General features: G+C 38.9%; 1 protein-coding gene across 8 annotated transcripts in view; it reads right to left on the reverse strand.

Moving 5' to 3' along the window:
• Positions 1–20,270, reverse strand: part of INSC (INSC spindle orientation adaptor protein) — a 134,039-nt gene that overhangs the window by 93,837 nt on the left and 19,932 nt on the right. Inside the window, exon 1 of one of the 8 annotated variants that reach the window (XM_064425404.1) lies at positions 1,212–1,282. The exons of the other annotated variants lie outside the window; for them this stretch is intronic. The gene's annotated coding sequence lies outside the window, so the exon portion shown is untranslated. Of the gene's footprint in view, positions 1–1,211; positions 1,283–20,270 lie in introns of those variants that run through there. 8 annotated transcript variants of the gene reach the window in all.

Here is a 20,270-nt window from a genome sequence, read left to right on the forward strand (position 1 = left end):
CATTTCAGACCAGATATCCCTTGATTAATATGAACAGTTCCTGTCTGTACTTAAGTACAATCTCTTTTCTGCCAAACAGTGCTTGCCCTTATTTTACAGTTCTGGGAGTCTGGGAATCATTAGTTATTATTCTCCTATACGCAGAATAACTGTTAATGGAATGCCACAAATCAAATTAAGAGCAAAATTCTGACAGCATTTATGTGAGAGGTCAGAAAGTAAATACATACATTCTGTCCTTCAGCAACACATCCAGCCCATCAGAAGTTTTTCCACACTAACCATTTAAGGACTCAAGATCCTGTGTCATTCTGCATTATAAGAGGCTTCCATGGGCATGAATTAATTACAATAGTAAGAGCCAACTCAAAATTAAGCTGAGTGTCACAAATCTAAGAAACCATAAAACCAGGAGCAAAAATAATGAAGAGCCCTCCGAGTGGTGCATTAAAATGGGTTGTATTAGCATGGGATCATACACACAGATCTATGGACCACACTCCTAGAATGCAAAATTAAAACTAGGAGGGAGAGGTGGGAAAAGGCACTACCTATGACATTCATTCATGCCAGTGGCTCTTGCAGAACCAATAATCAGAGAGGAAGCTCTGCTGAAAGTTTACGCCTTACACTTCAACACAATCTGAAGCATAAATTCATTTTCAGTCACAGAGGGGTTTTATTTTAATGGTATATTTATTCCTCTCTTTTCTTTCTGCTTCCTGCAGAGAGAGGATCTCATTTAAAATGAGTCTCTGTATTTGAAAATATTTATTCTATTATATCATAAAACAGTTTGTTTTGGACAGAACCTGAAAGATCACCTAGTCCTAACCCCTCCCCGGGTTTCAGTAGGGTTACCTTCTACTAGATCAGGCTGCCCACAACCTCATCCAACCTGTCCTTGATTATATACACATATTTTAAAAGATATATATAGAGAGAGAGCCATCTATTTATTTAAATATTTTCTTAATATTTCACTTATATTTTTAGAATTGTTAAAAATATGTCTTATTGTGTTATATATTCATTTTAAATTTCTATTACATTAAATGGTTTTGAAGTATAAATTATAATACATATGGAGGTTGGAGTGTGTGCATATATATACACACATACATCTGATGTAGTTATTCATGTAAACTCAAGTTTGTGCTATTTTTTCTTCCAAATACTTCCCATTTTAGTCTTGCTTTACACATCTATACCTTAGAAATATCCAGGGGGATGGAGAGAGAGAAACAAAGATCCACCTCAGTCAAGTAGGCCATCCTGAAAACTACAGACAAGAAATATTGTGTCCAATCCTTGAGAGTGGAAGAAAAAAAACAAATCTAAAGCCAGTACCATTTCTCTGCATACAGAGGAACTCCATAATTCACTTCCTGGTTTGCTTTTTTTTTTTTAAATCCACCTCCTTGAACATTAAAAAAATTGTTTATGATCTCCACACGGAAAAATCCTGCTTTGAAAGCAAGATGTAAGGGACTGCTCCTTCCATTTCTTTATTTTAGATAGTGGATCATATGAAAAACACCAAGTAGAACATATTTATCCAGGTAATCCAGCTTTCTCCAAGATTAAAAATGGAGGCGATCAATCATCACATGTGCCATAGTAAATCCTTTTGCCAAGGCATGAGTTTTCTCACAATGCATCTTTAACAAATCTTCCTATTCAAATACAAAATATGTAGAGAAATGTAGAAATGGAACTTTCGTCATCATTAATTACATTATGAAAATATTTAAAATAAGGAGATAAAGAAGGGCATAACAGATTTGATGACTTCTTTTTACCCACTCCCCCTCCAAATTATTTTAGACCACAGGCCACTGGAACAGTCACTTCAAATCTTTTGGGATTTTTTTAATCTTATCAAAGTCTCCAGTCTCTAGAATCTCCCCTTCTGCAAGGGGCACACCAAATTCTATAGCTGGCAGTATTATGGGAACAAACTGAGTAGTGGTCACATTTCTAGCAATTATCATTTTAGAGGCAGTTTCACTGGAAAAGAATTTACTTTTGAGGTTCAGGAGCCGAATAAGAAGTGTCAGGTTGGAGCACTCCAGAGCTATATTTTACCTTTTATGCAGTGCTGAATAATCACCATTTAAAAACATTCCTTGTTTCTCAGGGCAGCAGCAATGCAAGCTGCTGCCATGTAATTTTGGGGGGTCCAATAGACCAGGCTGCTCAGAGCCCCATCCAGCCTGGCCTTGAACACTTCCAGGGATGAGCCATCCACAATTTCTCTGGGCAACATCTCCCAGTGCCTCACTGCCCTCAGAGTAAAGAATTTTATCCAATATTTAATATAAATTTGTTCTCAGTTTAGAGCCATCATCCCTTCTCTGGGTACTATGTGCCTTTGTAGAAAGTCCCTCTCCAGTTCTCTTTTGGGCTCCCTTCCAGTATTGGAAGGCTGCTCTAAGGTCTCCCCAGAGCCTTCTCTCCTCCAGGTTGAAGAATCCCAATTCTCTCAGCCTCTCCTAACAGGAGAAGTGTTCCATTGCTGTAAAAGTCTTGGAGATCCTCCTCTGAATTCACTCCAGCAGGTTTGTATCCTTCCTGTGCTGGGGACCCCAGTGTGGTATCAGAGGTCAGAGGTTTGTGCTGACAATGACTTCAAGTGAAATTGCCCTGCTTTGGTCTCATTTACTCCTAACACCATAGCCAGGATTTCATCTCGTCTCCATGTAGAGAGATCAGAAATAAAAGGGCTGTTCTTTCAACCAGCCACTGTGCAGGGCACAAGAGAAAATAAGAGATTTTTGCACCTTAAAGTGTACAAATGTACAAGTGTAGAAGAAGTGCCTATAGAACATCAGTTTTCTGTTATTAGATAACATGACTCTCCCAGGCGTAATCAAATTGGAGGCAAGATTCATTATTTCCCCTACAAACACACAAAAATTCCAAGAGGAACTTAACATGAAAAGAAATTTTTAAAAGTCCTTTCCCTATTGAGGCATGAAATAAAAAATAATTGACTAAACCAAAGTTAAACATAATGCAAGTAAAAATTGAAACAAAATATTTCAGAGTTTAATACTGTAAACAAGTACATAGAGAAGATAACACTGTATTTAGCCATTTCAAAAGAAAGGAAAAGAGACCTACACAAATAACTCACTGCAAGGAAACATGACAATATTTGCACATTCCCATGTCTAAACCATTACCTGTAATGAAAGGATTTCATCTTAATAGCCATTCCTGTTAGTCAGAGAGGAAGTCTAAAAGACATCTTTATTTACATTGATATTCCTAAAAAAGAAAAACAAATCTGACATTTTAACAGAGAGGAGCAAAACAATATTATTAATTCAGGTCATAGTCAAGGCTATATTGGACTAGCATCACAAGGCATTGCATGGTAAACAGTGGTCATATTTTCACAATATTTGCCAGTGGTGATTAAGTTCATAGTTTTATAGAGTTAATATCCAATTGCTCCCTTTTGGTCATAACTCTGAAAACCTTAAGACCAGCCTTAGACCAGTTCAGATAAACACACATTTATCTATAAGTTAGCTGTTCTTGGCCTTCTGTGATTGTGTTATCTCTAGTCCTTAAATCATTCTGTTTGAATTGCTAATAAACTTCCTACTTCGTTCAATCAACTTCAGGATAATATTTTCCCCTTTCTACAACATACTGGGGAAAAGAAAAACAAGGATATCAGAGAACTATGGAAAAGTTAAAAGAGAAGAAAGTAGGTGAGACAGATCAAAGTTGTTGCCTGCTAATAAGATAACAGAATGCAAGAGCAGGAGATCCAGTTGGGCAACAAGCACAGGAGACTAACCAATGCACCAAAGAAAACATAATACACATGTGGTTGAGCTACACATTTTCAAGGATCTCAGCTCTCTTCATGCCCATTCCAAGTTCTACCTTCAAGTCTGCCTTTTCTAGATAGACAGAGCAAATCCAGTAAAAAAACTTCCTGAAAGCTGAAAAATAGTCAAAGGATGTTGTGAAATAACCTATACACTAAAAAACAAGAACATGGAGCCTCCAACAAAATTTGAGCATAGTTTCTATTTCTTGCCTCTTTCATTTAATTAACTCTAATTAGCACTTCCAGACAGTCTGTCAGCAAACTAAGCTACCTAGGCATTATAATTCTACACAAAGAACAAGTCATAAAGCAGCAGTGAGCTTTTTCTGTTTGTAGGAGAAAATACTTCATTTATAATGTTGAACCACTGCCAAAGAGGATCCAATCGCCAGATATTTTCTTCTTCCTCTGTCCTTCGCACAAAAAAGTGGAGGAGACAAAAAAGCTGTAAAAATATCAAAGAGAGGGAATCCTCAGCAGGGCTAGAGGCAAAACTGCTCTGCAGGATTATTCCCATACCTGGTGTCTCAGGGCTAAGTGTAATGTGAGCAGAGCACATCCAGAAACTCCAAGCAAACCCAAAGGCTCAGGGAAATTTTCCAGCCTGCTCACATTAGTTTTGCACCAGATATCAAGTTGGGTGTGGGAGCAGAAAGTGCAAATCCTACTCCATGTCAGTGGGCTGCACTCAGCCTGTGCACCCCAAGTTCTCCTGAGCCTCTGGAAGCCCAAGCAAAAAAAGTTCAGGTGCTATTTCTTGATGGAATTGTTTTGTAAGGATCACAGGATATCCTGGGTTGGAAGGGACCCCAAGGATTATCAAAGTCCAACTTTTGGCCTGCCACAGGACAATCCCCAAGAGTCACAGCATGTGCCAAGAGCATTGTCCAAATTTTTTGTGAACTCTGGCAGGTTTGATTCTGCAAGCACTTTGCTGAGGAGCCTGTTCAGTACCCAACCACCCTCTGGTGAAGAGCTTTTCCTGATATCCAACCTGAAACACCCCTGCCAACTTCAGGCCTTTCCCTCAGGTCCTGTTAGAGGTCACCAGAGAGATCAGTGCTTGCCCCTCCTCTTCCCCTCATGAGGAAGCTGTAGGCTGTAATGAGGTTCATAGAACCACAGAGTTGGAAGGGACCATCAGGATCGTCAACTCCAACTTTTGGCCCTGCATCATACAGCTTTCTTTGGAGCTTTTTGAGTCTGGGTTTTCTTGGTTTTTTTTGTTGACATGGTTGCTGGTTTTGTTTTTTTAATCATTCCCCGCTTCCCAATTCACAAGCTGACATTTTAGTATGGAAGAGCCAAGGAGGAGACCACAGGCAAAATAATAACAAGAAATATAAGGAGAGGAATATTGCTCATTAGGAAGTAAAGTTTGGATGTTGATGAGTGTGTGAACAACCATGCCATGCCTGAAAATATTGTAGCTCAGTAGGGACCTGTGCAGTTTCAACTAAAAAGTGACTATATGTCACAGTACTTTTAATTACTAAAGCTCCAAATTTGGCAGGTATACAAGTCACAGCCTGTATCTTCTTTTGCACTGGTAACTCCCAGATAGGCAGCAAATTATCAAAGTCCAACAACTTCACATCTATCAGCTGATGTTCAGTAACCCATTATGCAAGGAACTGGCACACAAGTTCTGAGTACACAATGAATTGCTATACAGTCTGTTCCAGGATGGCTGTATTGTTTGTTCTCAAGATTTTCTAAAAATGGATATTGAAAGAAAAGAAAAATTACTTTTTAAACTGTATAAATCTCCATGTGGAACAGGCCTAGTGTTTTGATAAATACTTCCCATTATTATCACGAGGTTGTAACAGTTTGTGATGGCACAAGTAGAGACACATACCAGAATTAGTTGGAAGGAAAAGTCCCAGAGCAAATTTTGCTATTAGCAGCCAAATTCAATGAATTTGCAATCGTAAGGTTTAGGAGTGCTCAGATTCCAGACTTCATTTTTCCTCCCTACAGAAAAATATAACAGTGACTATAGGGGGTTTTATCCATAATATTAGCTTGAGCTTTGCAGTTATTTATGACTGTGCCACAGAACTTTGTTTCCCTGCAAGTGAAACAGAGACACATTAGACTCACATTTGGAAAGCAGTCTGTTCACTCATTTCCAATACAAGTCTCTGCACTATTAACCCTCCAGAAACATGAGACCAGTGAGAACAAAGTGTAAAAGTTCTCCACGAACTTCCATTTCCAGAAATTGGCATTGACTATTTCAGTTGCAAATGCACCAAAACTTAAAAGTCACACTGCTGATCTACTGCCTTGAAAATGTCAGTCTTCTGACCTGTTTCTTTCTGTTGTTACCTGTGATATGTGTGCAGTGGATCAGCCCATGTCCCATTTGAAAGAGGAGCTAAGAGAACTCAAAATCCCTCCAGAGAGCTCATTTCACTATTGAAATACCAGCACTTTTCCATAGATAGTTCCGTGATTAAGAGTTTCTGAGGCTGATAATGGAAAATGGAGAGGAAAGAAAATTCTGCCAATCTTGAAACACCCATCATCTCCAATATTTCTGGTGCAACCTAAGGCAATAATTGGCCTCAGCAAGAAAACAGACACGTTGCTAACCCCTTAGGGTGACAGGGTGTACATTCCATCTGCAACTGTGGCTTTCATTATTTTCAGCTTGCCCAAGTTTAGAGATGTTAAGGTACTGCCTGTGCCAATTACACTTACATTATTTACCAGCAAATATCTGAGGGTCAGGCATGTCAAACATCTTGCTAGGTATTGCCAGTGCCCACAACTGAGGTGTTCGGGCATCCCACAGGATTGGTCTGCCATCTGAGCAGTCAGGCACTGTCTGCCCCAAGAGCAGGAGAGGATGCACACAGAAATTCTTCTTTAGATTCACATTATCTGGACAAGACACAGAGCAGAGGTTTCAGGGAAACAGCCCATGACCTCTCCCAGTCAGTGCCCAGGTGAAAGAACAGGATCCCAAAGCCACATATCATCTGTGCTCATTGCCACAACTGGAATGCCACAGAGGTAATTTGAAGCTCATGTGCATGGCCCAGCTTTCCCTGCTTCTGTCAGTACAGACCTCAGTGAGAGAACTGCCCCCAAAAGCACAACCAGCACTTGCACAGCAGACCCAAAACCTGAAATGTCTTTATTTATTTAAAGATAGAGTACTGTGACCAGCAACATGCACATGCAAGGAAAAAAGTGACATCCTTAAATTGTAGGAAAAAAATTTAAATTGCTGCAGTGGTAAATGTAAATCAGTTCTGAGACCCAGCCACCTAATTGTCCATTAAGATATCAAAAAACAGATTCTTCTTTTAATTTAATAGTCTTCTAAAAGAGAACCCAAGAAAATGTTAGGCATTACTCATGGTAGAACTACAGGACAGAGCTTTCGACTCATGACTCATCCAATAAAACGGAAAGCAGTTCATAAGCAAATTCTGAAAAGTTTCAAAGCACAAGATGAATTTACCTTTTAAAAAGAAGCATTTCAGTAAGATGGGGTGGAAAAAGAAATCAGTTACAGGAAACATAGGGCAATGGTTACATCCAGGGAATGAAAATACAGAAATCATCCTGCTTTACACAACAAGGTGCATCACCATCCTCTCACAGCTAGGCAGAAACTTATTTAGCCTCTCCATATTCTGATAATGAAGTGATAATGTTCCAATTCCTCTACTCTCTTCAGTGCAATGACAGATTATGCCTGCAAAGGTGGGGGCTGGTGGTGCCTTTTTACAGCCCTTGAACCTCAACTTGATTCTAAAGCATCTGCTCAAATCTAATTCCAGGAACCAAAGACCTCATACATGTGAGTGAAATGCGTAAGGCACAAAAATAGATTTTAGTAAAAATGTGAAAAGGTTGAATCCTGACAGAAGGTGACTAAGAGGGGAATCCAGTAGGGAATAAACATGGAAAAATAAGTCAGGAATTTTAATATCTTAGAGCCCCTAAAAAATTAGAAAAATAAAACTGCAAAGTCAAAACTCATACAGTGCTTTTTTTTTGTAGCACATGTACCACTTGCTCCCTCAAAGTCACTGTGGCCCAGAACCTGGCATGGCACAGAATCATTGAGGTTGAAGAGACTCTGCTTCAAAACAGAAATTCTTATGGATAATACAAACTACCAAAGTTAAAATTATTTATAATAATTTTTAAGTCAAATTCCACACCTCAAGAAAATTGCTACTTGTATTACATCCTCCTTTTAGGATGTCCTTCAAAGTTTGGCTTCTGGTTTAACTTTTGAATACCAACATTCTCCAGGATAAAAGAAAACTGAATGGAAGAACTAGATGGGGTCAGGAGAAGTCAATGAGAAGAAAAAATGCATTAAAGTTCCCAACAGCCCTGCCACTGACTTCAGTGGTAAAAGAAGCCAAAAACTTACTGTACATTTAGGAGTTAAGATTGACTGGGACCTTTCTAAAATTACATATACAAAACACCAGCTTCTACAAATAATTATCAGGTCATATACCCATAAAAGTCAAGAAAATATATTTTATTACCTGCTCATCTTACTTATTCACAGAGTAGAGCCAATATTAGTCAGCACAAGTAGCTGCTTGCGAGCAGGAAGGCTTCAATCATTAAGGAAGAGATGTAATTAAAAGGAGGGAAATCCAAAACACAGTTATACCCACCAATCACATCATCTAAATTGTACTATTTTATTCATCAAAAATACAACTTTGAAACAAAGATGCCATATTTTATGCAAGTTCTTGATTATCTTTCTTCTGAGGAAGCATGTAATTTACAAGAAAGAGGACTTAAAGCTTTAAGTGCCTCTGACTTAATTCAGCATTGCTGTATTGATGGTCCCATTTAGATGATTCCATTTCAGGCCCCTCTAACGCATTAAAGGCATGACTTACTCACATCCATTTGGCTAATGATCCCCTACTGCTCCAAAGTAAATGACAGCTATTTACAGTAAATTATTCAATTAGATAGAGGGAAGTGCGGTATTCATTTTATATTGTTTGACATGGCAAAACAGAAGTGTGCAAGAAGGCAGGTAGGGCATTTTAATCTTCCAGAATCATTTGTTTAATCCACAGCAGGAGGATAAATACACTCTACAATACTTGTCAGCATCAGGTTTTTATTGTAAACATTCTAAGAGAGTCTGGAGTATTGCAGCTCCAGTTAATATAATTCTGTCCATTTCAAAAGTAAGTCATCATACCACACAAGGAATACCAGCATTAGACAGGACTGCTTTATTTTAGGCACAATTTCAAGGAGCACACAAAGTGACCATATGCTAGCAGGAGACCAAATTTCCATTTAAATAAAAGAATAGGCATGAGCAAGCCTGAATCCCATTTATCTGTAATGGGATTTACACTACTAAGTGACTACCTCACTCTCCAAAACAAGGACTCAATGTCCCAAGACATTTGGATAGTGGGATATTTTTAAGTTATGAAATCCCAGGACAGGACAGCTCAGCTCCTGTCACAAAATAATAGGGAGACTCAGACAGATAATCAAATAAAGAACAAGTTGGGGTTAAAACAAAGCCCAGAAAAGAGGGAATGCTCACACTGCAATAACTCAGAACTAGTCCTTGATTTGAGAATCTTTTCACACATTCATCTGTCCTTTTCCAGGAGCTGAAGGGGAGGTGTGAGTACATACACATTACAATCCCCACTATATACACATTTGTCTGACCACAACACCTGGAGAAAAAAAAGAAGTCGTGACTTTGCTGTCCCCTGTCAAACCTTTGCCTTATAAAAGAGAAAATGAATGAGTAGTTCTCATTATTATAGACAGGAACATGAAGTCCAAGGTGCAGGACAGGCCACCATGTGTGCTGAGCCTGCCAGTGACCACGCTTGTGCGGCTCTCAGGCCTCCCAGAATTTATCTGAGGAAAAAAAGGAATAGGTAATTTGTCTCAGCCCTCCTGGCTAGCCCTAATTTTGGAGAATTTCTCTCTTCCGCAAGCCCAGAATGCCTCAGGACAAGTGCCGAGCAACCCAAATAGAAGAACATTTTCCTCTGGCTAACCTGCCAACACATTTAATTTTCTACAGGCAGAGGGCCAAGTTCAGCAAGCACAGCTCCTGCTAAGCTTAATGGGAGCTGCACTTGCCTGTGCCAGGCAGTGAAGGTTTGCTGGGGGACTGCAAGGAACACACCACAGAAAATACAACTGCTGCCAGTATCTCTATTCAGAGGCTGCATTTGAATGGACTACTCTTCCCCCCCCCCCCCCCCCCCCCCCAATTTTATTCAGTTCTTCTAAAGCTGCTGGCACAATGAAACCCTTCCCACTCTTAGCATGTATTCACTCACTTCTATGAGCAAGGAATCCAGACTGGCTGCCTGCAGTGATGAATTTTGTCCAAAGACCAGCTTACCACAACTGGGCTGTATAAATTTAACAGTCATTTGGTGCCTTATAGCCAACAGTGCTGGCCAGATTATTCAAAAGGCCTCCTACACACAACTCCTGAATTCCTAGGGAAGGTCTGCATTTCGATGGCTCCAGATCCTACTTTCTGCAAATCAATTCTTGTTGCTGATTTTCCTAGATACCTTCATCCTCTTATGAATTACTATGTCTTAATCTCTAGCATTACACAATAAGAAAATTTTAGCCAAGGTTCTCGGAGGCTCTTAGCTATGTGTTTTTACTAACAGAGATTTCTCCATTGTTATTTGCAGAAAATCTCCTCCCATTTAAATATTCTCAGATGCTAAAATAATGCCAGGAAGAAGAACAACAGTTCTAGACCTTAATGAGGAACACTCGGCTCTTCCAGTCCCTGGTAGCTGCCTCTGCTTGATCTACACCTCTTCATACAATGTCTTCCTTGTTCACCCTCCTGTTCTCAGACTAAACATATCAGCTGACATTCCCACTGGTGCAAAAGGAAGTGGCTTGGACTTAAAACCTTTAAACCTATGATGAACCTCTGAAGTGATCCACAGTTAATTTCCACTAAAATTCACCTGCCTGAAAGGCACCAAGTTAAAATAGACTTCAAGCCAGTCCATCTAGTTGATAAGAAGTGAAAACAATTTGTGTGGCACTTGAAATCACACAGGAAGGCTAAATTATTAAAAGGAAATATAAAAAAAACACAGATGACAAAATGCAAGGACCATGTGAACTTGGATCCACATTTTTTAAAATTTAATTCACCAAAATAGACTTCTCTACACCAAATAGTGAACATTTATATTTTTCTAGTTCCAAAATTCCCCCAGACAACCAAATAGGAAAGTTCAAATCAACTGAGACATTCAAGGTACATTGCCAGTAAAATGCTACGCATCAAAACTACACCAAGCAGTATTGAAAATTGAATATTGAGTGTAAAAAATTTCTGCTCAGCTGCTCAGATTCTGATAGTTACTTAGAATAGGCTGCTTGGAGTAGCAAAAAAATTAGAAGACACTGAAGTGGAGGAGGCAGGGGGAGCCAGTGTTGCAGGTGAGCTCTTGAGGGAGAAACCTTCCCATCCCCTGGACCAGACTATAGTGGGAGCCACTGCCACCAGCAGGAACAACACAGCCAAGTTGGCCTGATAACGTGGCCATGCTGCTGCCAAGAAAATACAAGAGCAAGGATTGGAAGGAATGATCTGGCCTAGGATGAGTCACTGGACATCATCTCCTGTCAGATGGTGCAGGCAGGAATGCTGATGCTCCCAGCTCTTGTTCTCATCCCCACTCACTGCCAGACCCTGCTGTCCCAAGCAGGGGCCCTGTCCATGCTGTGCACAGCTTTCTCCAGCACAGGGAAATGAACTGCTACAAATGGACTTAATTTGCAGGTGTTATTTACAAAGCACATGAACATCCTTCACATTTAAGTGAGATTATACCAAAATGAAGTGTACAAGTTCACTCCACCTTAGGCAGCTGTGCTGCATTTCCATCAACATCACAATTCACAAGCATTAAGGGTCAGGCACACACATCAGCTGGAAAACAGCACCAGGGAAAGTGACAAGAACAGCCCAGCACTGCTCATATAACATCAAGCTTTGTTTAGTTTTGTTTCGAGCCTTTTTTCTCCCCTCTCAAAGCACTTGACATTGTTTCCTACCTATATAATACTTAGATAAATAGAAACAGGCAACATTTCCACATGTGATATTGAGTACATCACTCTATAACAGCCCTTAATTTCATAATTTGTACATGTTTATATTTAAACAATTATATGCAGAGTATTTTTAATGTAACCAAACACAGGGTACAACAACTCCCTCAGGGTTTCCAGGTCTCCCACAATGTCAGGAGCTGTTTAATAGAACTCCACAGAAATAGAAGTCCAGAAACTTTGTTTTACATTTTCACAGCAACCAAAGGCCACCTTCATTTCACAAGGCCTACACATGGTCTCCAAAGGAGAGGAATTAGAAATGGGAGAGGCAACAGCACTCAAATACAAAAAGAATGCAAGAAAATAGATATAAAAGAATAAGTGCTCTGGGGAGGCACTTTCATTGAAAATTACCATGAAAATAAAGAAGATGCACCATGAAAAATGCCATTATATCTCATGCTTAGGACATCAGTCTGTGCTGGAGACAGTAAGTCCCTGGCATGGGGCAATGTTTCAGCAATGATGAGATCACATTTCAGACACAACGTTATATTTTGCAATTCATGTTGGTTGCATTTTCCTTTTGTAAATCAACATAATTTGGCTCTTTTAACATTCTTCCTACTTTTTCTTCATTTAATGATTTTTTTTTTCCAGAAGTGCTTAAAATCAGGGTGTTCTGAACACTAAATTATAAAACCTGGCATATAAAGACTCAAATTCCTATAAATAGATGAATATCCCATTTTCTGGAATTCTAATCAGCTTCCGCTTTTTATTTCACCTCTATTAGATGGCAATCTCAAGAGCATTTTTACAAAGTACTGAATATTCATCACTCCTTTTTCCTTTAAAAAAAATCTATTGATTAACTGATTTTGTGGCTTACATTAAAGCATGGGTCCCAGGTAAAAAAAACAATGTGGGTATAGAAGTAGTAAAGTTTATAAGGTATAAGTTAGAAGGATGACAGAACTTCAACAGCAAATCTCAGTTTGAGAGGTAAGTGTAAAGCTCTACCCATCATTGACTCCACACTGGTGTTTAACAGTACACCACAAACTTATCTTAATATTTCTAGGGAAATCCACCTCCAGCTTTCCATCCACTTCATGTTCCCAGCTCTACATTTTCCCAGGATGAAAATCAGTGTTTAGATTAAATAGCTGCTCTGACTCAGGGCTGGCAAGGAGGTCCCTGCTGGACAGCTGGGACCTTTGGAGAAGGCAGAGAGGTTGGAGCTCTGAGGATACCAACACCCCACAGTCTCCAGAGTTTTGTCTCCCACACACCTTGCAGCCCTGTCAGGGAGCTGAGCAGCACCAGCTCAGGGCTGAAGGCAGCACAGGCAGCCCTGTCCCATGCTCAGTTGCCAAAGCCTGCACTCACCTTTTCAGTAGCAACTCCATGAAAACGTGAAATCAGACAAGACTTGCTCTTTGTTCACAGCAGTGTTCATAGCAGAACTTAGATAAAAATCAAAGGGACAAAAAGCTCTCACACAACACACACCTAAAACAACCTTACTTCAGCTGTGCCTTGGCAAAAAGCCTAGGCAGCAACAAGATCTTTCCCTTCAGCTAGCAAACAGATCCCATTTTCCTTTTTCCAGGGCCCACATCCGTATAATCAACTATAGCTCTGGTATCAGCATTTATAGGTTTCATATGGTCACCATTTATAAGCAAACCACTTCCTCAGTACAGACACAGTTAGTATATTTTCTCATTTTCATTTGGCAGGATAGTTGTAGACTGTAGGAGAAAGTAAGGAGGAACTGTAAGGGACAGAAATCAGACCTCAAAAAAGCAAAGTTCCCTAAGACATGATAGACCAAATATGCAAAAATCACTACAAAGGGTGTTTCAAGCTCACTTTCTGCCTTCCTTTTCTCAGTGGAGATATTGCAGCTACTCAGACCTTTCTGGTGGGATTTCATGTATAAATGCAAGCATTGTGTGCAGAGGGACTAAAGTAGCCACATCACCAACTTCACCACTACTAAATGCCATCTCCAGCACATATACACCCTGATGGAATGTGTCCTGGTGGCCAGCTAACAGAAGCAGCCAAGGAAACCAAAGTTTCAAGCTCAGGTTAGATATCTAACTTCATTTTTCTTCTGGTAGAGAAAAAAAAATGCTTAGGAACAAACCAAAACTAAAGCTTCTTCCAACAGGAAGGAGGTAAAATTGTCATTTCAGTGTTCTCTTTGAAACAGGAGTTCCAGGATCCAATACACAAACTCTTCAGGCTCCAAGATAAAGACCAACATTAAATACCACAGCTTTAAAAGAAAATATAACCACAGCCCTCAGCCTGCCCTGGGATTACTGGCTGCAGACTCCCAGGAGCTGGCTTTTGCCTCTAACAGTTTGCACATCAATGAGTTGAACTGGGACTGATAAAGACACATGTGCAAAAAAACAAGAGCACACATTTCAGTCTGTCACTGCTGACAGGGACTGACATCAGCCTTTTCATCTGCCTGCTCTATCACACAACAGCAAAAATGATTTTTTGTGACACATAATAAATAGTGCTTTTTAAAGAAAACAATCAGCCATCCATCCTGAAACACCTTACCTGGCCTGTAGCAAACAGGAGCCAGAAAAAATTAAATACCAAAAGGTCAGTCCACTGTTGGCACAGTCAAACTCCCTTGCACTTGGGCTGAAAATGCATGCTCAAATCCTACATGTAGTGCAAGCCTGGCAGTGCAGTTTCTTTATATGAAGAAAGTTCATGCTTGAAAATTACTTAGATTGTGGTCTTTCAGAACAAATTGACCTAGTTTTAATTGTTCATGCACTTGGCTCTCAACAGGTTGGCTTTCCCAATTACAATACCTGGGAGAGTGTATAACAGCTATCCCTCAAAGTCTTCCACACAATATTTTCTGCTGGTTTGTTTCTGATTATAGCAAAAGATTCTTGTGTAGATATTTTCCACCTGTTTAACCCATTGGTGGTATTCCATCTGTCTTTCAAAGGCAGCTAATTATCAACAGGCCTTCCATTCTAGTGAACAAGTCTTCAAATATTTTTTTCCTCCACATGCCAGTAGATCTCACAAAGCAGATACTGAAGAACAAAAACCCTCAAGGGATCAGATCAAATTTTCAAATTAAGAAGCATCACAAAAAAAACCTTTCAAAATATTTTCCAAATTTGACACCCACTCATTTTCTCAGTGAAATGGGGATTCCAGAATAAATATAAAGCTCACATATGACACAGGAACTAGGAAACTAATCTTTTGAAGTAAAACAATGTTCTAATATAGATTCATTACGAATATAAAACCTACAGCAAATTAACAGCTTCTGTTTTACTGGAGGGCAACATGGACATCAACTAGAGATAGCAATCATGGAGCAGTACCATGCTATACCAGCTGAAAATATGGCTCACTCTCCTTGCTACAGAGAATTGGAATCTAAAAATACTGTGCTGTAGTCCATTATTTTAATGCAAGTTTACAGCTATTCTACTGTCTCTGAAATTTTTACACTCTTCCCTGAAGTAGGCAATGAACTAGAATTCAGTATAGGAAGGCAGAAAACTGCAGGGAAAATGCAGCATCTCTGGGTACCACTGCCCCACACAGAAAACTCCATGTACTCAAGCTGCACTTCCTTTCCCCTGTACACTGCTTTTATTGTGCAGCATTGGACCACTAAAGGAAAATAAAAAGCTGCTTTTCTGTAGGATCAGAACAGCCTAAAATATATGACCCAGAAGGATAAAATTTATGTTTTGTCAATATTAAGAATTTATCAATAACAAGCTAGTTTAAAAAACATATTTGTTTTCACTATTAAATAAGGTATATGAAGAATCTTCAAATAATTTTGATTTTAAAATTATACGTCATAAAGCAGAAAACAAAACTTTTGCAACTTTATCCATAACCTTTAGGAACAATTTACTGTGAACTGAGTACTAAAAGAACTTTGATCGCAGAAAGGGTCTAATTAAAATTAACTGATATTTCATTTGTAAAAAAGTGTTAATTACTATTAGAATGAAAATAATCTGACTTAAGGAAAACAAAGAACAGATATCTTTATCACTGTGAAAGAAGACAATGTTCATTTCCAAAGACTGAGATTTTTATTTGAGCATTTACTTCACCCTGTAACAGTTGCAAGAAAATTTAAGTGCATGAGATTTAAAAATTATATGAACCGAAAGGTGAATAAGAAAAATCCCTTCCTTTTAAACCATAAACTGCTCCTGAAAATTATGTGACTAAAGAAATGCTCATATTAGGGCTTGAAAGTATTTTTCAAAACTATAAATTGTGAAGAGCAAAGAAGGCAGTGCACTAATGCAATGTAGATGTAAAGTTCAATTTGTTTTACACATCACAGCAGCACATCTTAGTACTTAGACATGACATTTACTTTTCTGCCTTTTAATCCATCCCAATAAACAAGCAGACATTTATCCTAAAAGCCACTTGTTCAAGTTCTCTGTAGAAGTGTTGAGTTCATTTGTGCCTGCTGCAGACCTGCAGAGCAGGAAATGCTTCAGCCCTGCATAGATACTTTCCACTCCTACTGCATTGAGTGCAAAAAAACTTCCTGACAGAAAAAAAAAAACACAACAAAAAAAATCAAACAAAAATATTTTTTTTAAAAAACTGTCATACATATTGCCCAAGACATTCCTGCATCTTCCCCATGCTTCACCTCCAGTAACCTGAACAAACTAGCAGATCTAAGGTCAAAGAACTGCTCCAAGAGACATTTACCATTTCACAGTGATAAGGATATCAGTTCTTTATTTACCTTAAGTCATATTATTTTCATTCTGATAGTAATTAATTTTTTTTCACTAATGAAGTATCAGTTAATTTTAATTAGACCCTTTCTGCAATCAAAGTTCTTTTTGTGCTCAGCTCATAGTAAATTGTTCCCAAAGGTTATGGATAAAGTTGCAAAAGTTTTCTTTTTCATAGACTCACCAGGAAGGACATGGATGGTGCAGGGTTCTACCTATTTCACAGTTCCTGTGAATGCTGGCCAACTGCAAATTTAGATACCACCATGGATTCAAATAATAAACCAAAGCCTTGATCAGCAGTTGACATAATGCTGAAAGTAGACTTAATTACTTTTTCTTCCACTAGAACAAGGAAGGAAAGCTGAGATCACATTTCATTACTAAAATGGAATATTTGGGATAGAAATGAAAGGGCAAATTCATCCTTTTGGAAAAGCTTTTTAACCTCAAAATAATAGTCAGGTTTGTGACTGGGGCAAGAAGTATCATATTTTGGGGGGCAGCTTATTTGGAATGCTTCTGTAATTACAAGTTTAAATCTATCCAGCTGGAGAAACAGCAGTAATGATGTTCATTTCCAAAAGATCTGCATTTAAAGACTTTTTTTTCTATTAAGTAAAATTATTTGTGAAATCATGTCCTCTCTGTCTTGTTGCTTGGCCCAGTTTTCAGTACTAGAAACTGCTGAAATCTATCTACTTCAGGCAGGGTTATTGTCTGGGCAGACAGAACCTACAGCTGCAACACACCCCTTATGCACTGAAAAACTGCTGTATTCTCCCTCCTTTCAAGCCAAAAGGGACCCTCAATCAAGGCGCAAAAATCTCTTTTAGAAGAACAGGAAACCTGCAAGCTACAATAGCACAAACTGGGCAAGTACAGTCCAGGTCCTGCTGCCTGAATCATGAGAGCTCTCCCAGCCTTGCTTCAGCTTTCTTCTCACCAGCCAAAAGAAACATATGCTGTTCTATGCTGAAAAGGCATTTAATTCAGCTAGTTTTGGCAAACAACACCTCTTGAAAAATGCATTGCATTCATTTTTTGCCACCCAGTCTTCCCAATTGCTTCTTCAATACACAAAAACAGCATGAAGAAACTTCACAAAAGAGAAAGGCCAGACATCACCACCAGACAGGCACAAAGGTGTGTAATGCAATCATGAAACATTAGCAGAATCAAGCTCAACAGCAGTCATTTTGTAGAAGAATTAATCCATCATTTATGATGGTTTGCTGTTAAGTGTGAGTTCTCTACAGCTCAGATAAGCTGAGCTCAGCTGAGCTGTTGCTAGATGTGCTTCATCTTTGCCTCTACACTAAGTGCAAATACAGCTCTCAAAATCACTTTTTTTTTTGTCAGGCCAGAAAACAAGTACTCCTCTGTGATGGTTTGCTTGACAAGACTGCAATTTTTTCTATGGACAGCCTCAAAGTTCTACAAGAGGTGTATTTTTCATCAGTATTAATTTTGTGGGGCTTATTGATTGATTCTTTTTTTTCCCAAGCTCTTTAAATGGGATTGCATATCTAATAGGAATAAAATGTAGACTCTTAAATTTTACAAAACCTAATGAATTCTTTCAAGCTCTTAAAGAAGTGGGAACTACCAATAGGAAAACAGTATAACTATGTTACAGAATTTAAGGAAAAGCTGCAAATCCAGAGAAATTCTTCCTCTAACTTATGATGCTGAATGGGCAAAGATATTTAAGGTTTCAGTCCTGCCAGGATCCCAATCCAGCAAACTACTTAAGGACGCTCATATGCAACAAAATGAAAAATCTCACATGTTTGAAACCTGATACCTGCTGAAAAGCTTTGCTACATTAGGGCCAGCCACCTCAGCACTTCTCAGACAAGCTGCTTGTGAATCTTCACTGAAATCAGTTGTGCTGTCCCTTGGCACTTGCCTTCAACCCTGTCAAACACACCATGGTTTGTGCATGTGCCACCTCTGGCTTGTCTCACCATTTAGTTGCTGAGAGCACCAGTGGTTTCTAAGGCTTTGACACAACTCTTGAAGATATTCAAGAGAAATCTGCTACAGAAACTCCCAGTACCAGCAGCACTGCTTATGGAAGAGCTTAGATTCAGAAAGTTGTTTTAATGCCTCACAGGGGATGGCTGAATAGCCCACCTACCTGAAAGCCTACATGGAAGCTGTTGCCCTGGTAGTTCACCTGGAAGTGACACACTTTCCATGACAGATGTGCTCCTGCCTAGAGCACCAGTCCCATTCTGTCCCTGGTTCTTGTGCAGCCCAGTGAGTCACTCACACCCCAATTCTGCAAAATGCACATCCAGCCAGGAAAATACAGAGCATGTGCTTAAAGCCAAATCATTTCATTTTCTTGGTTAAATAAAGCAAATTTCTGCCTTGTAGAAACAATCACAATCCTCTTCACATTCCTCACTTTGCACTATTCCTTTATCTTCCAATAACCTCAAGCAATGCAGCTCTTGCTTGCCAGATTTGATAGAGGTACTGGACAAACTCAAAAACCTGGATTTTCTGGACTAGATGGGGACTCATCAAGTTCAAAAATTTAATAGCTCTATGAAAAAATTTCAGTCTATTTTATCTTCTACTGTGTGAACATAACTCTCAGTTAAAGACCATTAGGGTAAATTGAATAACTCTCAAATGTGAAAATTTGGCCAACACATTTTTTAGACAAATTAAATACACACAGATTGTAGCTGGCAATATATTTCCAAAGACAAAGTAAGAGACACAGCAATGGGCTGTACAGAGCTTCACAGATTTCATACTAAAAACAAAATGCACAGCCACCAGATCTTTAGGCTTATGTTTCAATGAAGAAACAGCACCAAAAATATGTAATTGTAGGCAAAGGATGGTCTGGCAAAAGAAAACATGGATTCACGTAGACAGAACAGCACAAGTGGAGAGCATCTTGTGAACAATAAGTTGAACAAGAAACAATCAACTCAACTCAAGGTCAGATAAAAATTAGCTTATCATTTAGGGGAAAAAAAAAGATGACAACAAGGATGAAAAATAAAAACTTTTTTTTGGTTATATGCAAGTTTGTTTCATTTTTACCAACATTTAAGCATCTGTGCACATAGTGTCCTGTTCTGGTAAAAAGAGGAGATTCAAGGGCTGCATATCTGTGGGAAAAGACAGTGTCCAAACACACAAACACTGTGTCAGCACACTGTGAGGGTGATACAGCATGGTGGCTCACAAGCATCTGCAATTTAATCAGTCAGCTTCTGCTCCCCTACACAGAAATTAGTGGCACAAATGGGTATTTTGAACATCAAAACTGAAAACTCTCACTGATTTGAAAGCCAGCTTACTAGGAAAAAAATATTGTCATATGTAAGATTTTATCCCTCCTTTAAAAAAAAATAAAACCAAACCAATTATTTATCAAGTGAACCCAATAACTTCTTATCACCACAAGCAATTCATTCATCAAAGTTTTGTTTGACCAGGGAATATTCCTTTGATACTGCAGTGTTAAAAAATCTACCTTGATGCATTGACACTGCTGCCTATAATTTCTA

Source organism: Passer domesticus, chromosome 6 (assembly GCF_036417665.1).
Source record: "Passer domesticus isolate bPasDom1 chromosome 6, bPasDom1.hap1, whole genome shotgun sequence".
Classification (NCBI taxonomy): domain Eukaryota; kingdom Metazoa; phylum Chordata; class Aves; order Passeriformes; family Passeridae; genus Passer; species Passer domesticus.